A 4,755-nucleotide genomic window follows, 5' to 3' on the forward strand; every position below is an offset into this window, starting at 1 on the left:
TTAGTGCATGACGCCCCTGTATACAAGTATTCATATTTGTCCTGAAAATGTTGATAAATAATAATAAAAAAATACAGTGGTGTGTGTATACATACACACATAAACACTACCGTTCAAAAGTCTGGGGTTGGTAACATTTTTAATGTTTTTGAAAGAAGTCTCTTATGCTCATCAAGGATGCATTTATTTGATGAAAAACAAAAATATTGTGAAGCATTACAATTTAAAAAGACAAACATTACATTACAAAGTTCAAAAGAACAGCATTTATTCGGAATATAAATCTTTTGCAGTATTATAAATGTCTTTACTGTCACTTGATCTAATCAACGCATCCTTGCTGAATAACAGTCATAATTTCTTAAAAAGAAAAAAAAAATCTATACCCCATACTTTTGAATGGATGTGTATATATACTTAGTATATATACTAACTTAATCGGTTAGTTTCTAATACTAATCGATTAGTTGCAACGCTTGGAAAATATACGTTTTAAGAACTGACACAACTGATAGGTCTTATTTACTTAAAACATCGTAACTGGTTTTAAATGAATTACTCTCACTGATGAATACATAATTATGTTATGAATGCAAATAGGTCCATAATGTCTAATCAGACGGCTGTTTCACCCCCATTAATGCATCTACATGATCTAGAAGGTCATTGCTGACATGGGTAGGCAATCTGTCTGTCACAAATTTATAAAACTCCCTGGAGCCCACGCTCTCACTTCCATGCCTTCAAACACAAACAGAGGTTTATACACATGTGACACTGTCTTTGAAAACTTAAAGTGATCAAATCTGAAAAAAGAAATCTGTAATAAAAAAGATTGAAAAACAACTATGCTTATCATGGAAGTAAGGCTTGGACTCATCCAGTATGTGGCTCTGAAGAGCTGCTTTTTAAGCCCTGAATCCAACAAAACAGCGAGAAAAAAATGAGTTAGTGCTCACTGCTAAAACACAATTAAACACATATTTACAGCTATTTTTACATCATTTGTCATTGTAAACACAGAACCAAATTTACATAGTTATGTAATGCATATATATATAGAACTGTAGAATAAGTCAGCGCAAATCAACATATCCTAATTAATAAAGTAGCAAAACATGCACAAACAAAACAAGTAATTTATCATATAAATATGCATATAGTTTAGGGTTACACAGTGCAAATCAATACATTCTAACTAATATAGTATCAAAACTCACAAAAACAAAATAAGCCATTTATTATACAAACAAACACACACACACACACACACACACACACACACACACACACACAAAGACCAAGCCTTACACAGCTAAAACAGCCAGTCAACTAGTCAGCAGACAAAAATTTTAGGGTTACACACCCAACTATCATACCAACTTTCAGGAATCTAATTATAACTACACTCATAACAGTAACCCTATCCAGCTACATCCATCAATTCCATACACAATATATAGTAACATAATATAATAATTATAATATACAGAAAACAAATCCAAGTTAAAGTTTAAAAATCAGTTTAAAGATTTATCAGGTCATATTATATCATTAATTTTTTTTATATATTTTTATTTCTACCCGTTTTAATTTTTTCATAATGTCCAGTTGTTAGAATGTTTAAAAAGTTGTGTATATTTTTATATATTTTATTGTTATTATTTTTAAGTAGTTACTGCTCTCCCTTCAGTGCAAATGCCCTATTTGCACGTGAAATTAGAAACATTTATTTGTGAACTGCAGGTTTGCTTTTAGCTCTAAGCAATTTTTTAACAGCTCCATTCTTCAAAGCAGGCTCTATGCAAAGCCTGCATTACATTCTGACAGGATCAAAACAAAACAGCTCAACACAGATAGAACCAATCTTACTTCCTCTACATTACCCCACCTTGACTGAATAGGCATCATTGACATAGTGTACATGTGGGTGGTCACATGTGCATGTGTTAAAATAAAGTAATCTGCCTGACATCAGAAAGTTGTGGAAGTACAGAACCAGTCATTTTTGCCGCTCCGTTTTAGTAAATGGTCTTTTCTCACTAGGGATGAAGTTCTTAAATTTACTAAATGAACACTTTAATCTTCAATGATCAAGGAAAGTTTGGTTAATATAAGCCTTCCATTCAATAGTTAAAAAAAATCAAAATCAAATAAATGCAGTTAATTTGAACTTTATATTAATCAAATAATTTTTTTATCACAATTTCCAAAAAACATTAAGCAGCACAACTGTTTTGTTTTGAAACCTTTCTAAAGCATATCAGCATATTAGAATGATTTCTGAAGTATCATGTGACACTGAAGATTTGGTGTAATGGCTGCTGAAAATTCAGTGGTGCCAACAGAGAATTTAATTACATTTGAAAATACATAAAAAGAGAAAACTATTTCAAATTTTTACAACTTAATTAAAAAAATATTGTTTTAAATAATATTTATTTATAATATTTCACAATATGTGACCCTGGACCACAAAACCAGTCTTAAGTCGCTGGGGTATATTTGTAGCAATAGCCAAAAATACATTGTATGGGTCAAAATTATAGATTTTTCTTTTATGCCAAAAAATCATTAGGACATTAAGTAAAGATCATGTTCCATGAAGATATTTTGTAAATTTCCTACTGTAAATATATAATTTGGACAACTTTAAAGGCGATTTTCTCAATATTTTGATTTTTTTGCACCCTCAGATTCCAGATTTTCAAATAGTTGTATCTCGGCCAAATATTGTCCTATCCTAACAAACCATACATCAATGGAAAGCTTATTTAAAAAAATTGACCCTTATGACTGGTTTTGTGGTCCAGGGTCACATATTACAGTTTATACTATATTTCTGATCAGATAAATGAGGCTTTGGTGAGCATAAAAGACTTTTTAAAACCACATTTAAAAAAATCTTACTGACCCCAAAAGAAAGTTAAAGAATGAGCTATTTTTTGCAGCCCCGTTACAATAAATTGTCCTTTTTCACTGGGGAGGAAGTTCTGAAATTTACAGAACGAACACTTTAATCTCCAAAGTTCAAGAAAAATTTGATTCCTCATGAAATGAGCCCTTGAAAGAATCTATATAGTCTATATGTGAAAGCGATGAGCAGCACACTCAAAGAGGAATTTTAATACCAAGCCTGATCTAAACAAGCAGAAAAATGTTTCATTGGGCTGAAATATCATATAAAACATAAGGCAATTATCAGTGTTGTCAGTCACATCCCTGTAGAGGAACAAACAAAACCTCTTTATTCTTTTAGAAAGGCCGTCTCTATTTACAGAAGACAGTTGTATTGATTTCAGCACAAAATGCCCATTGTAATTCCTCAGCGTTTATCTGGACATGTATCATTTTATCCTTTGTGGCCAAGGAAAGAAAGGGAGAGTCCGATAAGCTCAATAATGATCTTGTTTATTAAAAGGGTAAACAAATGAATAACACTCTGCATGGCTATCGCCTTCGGTTTCATTACTGGGTTTGGGAGTCTGAGTGGCCTTCCAATGTATTTTCTGTTTATAAATACCCGCTTGAAGAGACAAATGGACAAATATTATCCCTCCCAGTCCCTCAGATGACAGCATGGACTTAAGTAATCCATCACTACATTAGCAAACAGCCTTTCAGCAAACTAAATGATGGGGTGATGATGTCTTGCCCCAAGTCTCTAGCACACGGCTAACTACTGTGATTAATGTATCTGGAAGAATTAAAAGAAATAAAGAGGACAGTTTTCCTTAAATGATAATGGTCACAACAGAAAAAAACATGGAAAATATTAGTAACACTGAATAAAAAGGTAGGAGATGATTAATTTAAGGACAAGAGACAGACACAATCGAAGAGTTTTAAGTACATCCTAATATCTAGCTAAATACACATGGCAGCGTCAATCAAATCAATGAACACTACTCAGCTATAGTGTATGTGTTCACTCCTATTGCTGTTGTTCATGTTACAGTGAACTGTGAATGCATTCTTAGGCTACTAGTTTGTTAATGCAATATAAAATAGACATCCTCTACACTGAACCAGCATTATGGTATTATACACACAAAAAACATGAATTATTTCAATAAACGTCATTATTTTTGACCTTTAATATGTGGAATCATGAAACCCATCTTCTTAAAGGGATACTCCACCCCAAAATGAAAATGTTGTCATTAGCATTATTTTTGATCTTTAATATGTGGAATCATGAAATCCATCTTCTTAAAGGGATACTCCACCCCAAAATGAAAATGTTGTCATTAATCACTTACCCCCATGTCGTTCCAAACCCCTGAAAACCAGGAGGCTTGTGACTGTCCCATTGACTACCAAGTAAATTACACTGTCAAGGTCCAGAAAAGTATGAAAGACATCGTCAGAATAGTCCATCTGCCATCAGTGGTTCAACCGTAACGTTATGAAGCGACGAGAATACTTTTTGTACGCGAAGAAAACAATAATACCGATCTCCTCTGCGTTTCTCCGCATCACTGTAGCGCCATTTTGGAGAATAACCACTGAACGCAAGCAGCGTACGCTATTCTGTGTCAGCCGCGACACAAGGATACGTTTTCTACGTGTATTTACGCTTTGATTTGAACAAAAACAGCGCATCCGTGCAGCGCGGCTGACACAGAAGAGCGTACGCTGCTTGCGTTCAGGTTATTCTCCAAAATGGCGCTACAGTGATGCGGAGAGACAAAGAGGAGATGAATTGTTGAATAAAGTCGTTATTTTTGTTTTCTTCGCGTACAAAAAGTATTC

General features: G+C 33.5%; 1 protein-coding gene across 1 annotated transcript in view; it reads right to left on the minus strand.

Moving 5' to 3' along the window:
* Positions 1-4,755, minus strand: part of LOC107672766 (transport and Golgi organization protein 2 homolog) — a 23,257-nt gene that overhangs the window by 3,718 nt on the left and 14,784 nt on the right. The window lies entirely within an intron of this gene.

This window comes from Sinocyclocheilus anshuiensis, unplaced genomic scaffold, assembly GCF_001515605.1.
Source record: "Sinocyclocheilus anshuiensis isolate Anshui unplaced genomic scaffold, SAMN03320099.WGS_v1.1 scaffold88, whole genome shotgun sequence".
Taxonomy (NCBI): Eukaryota; Metazoa; Chordata; class Actinopteri; order Cypriniformes; family Cyprinidae; genus Sinocyclocheilus; species Sinocyclocheilus anshuiensis.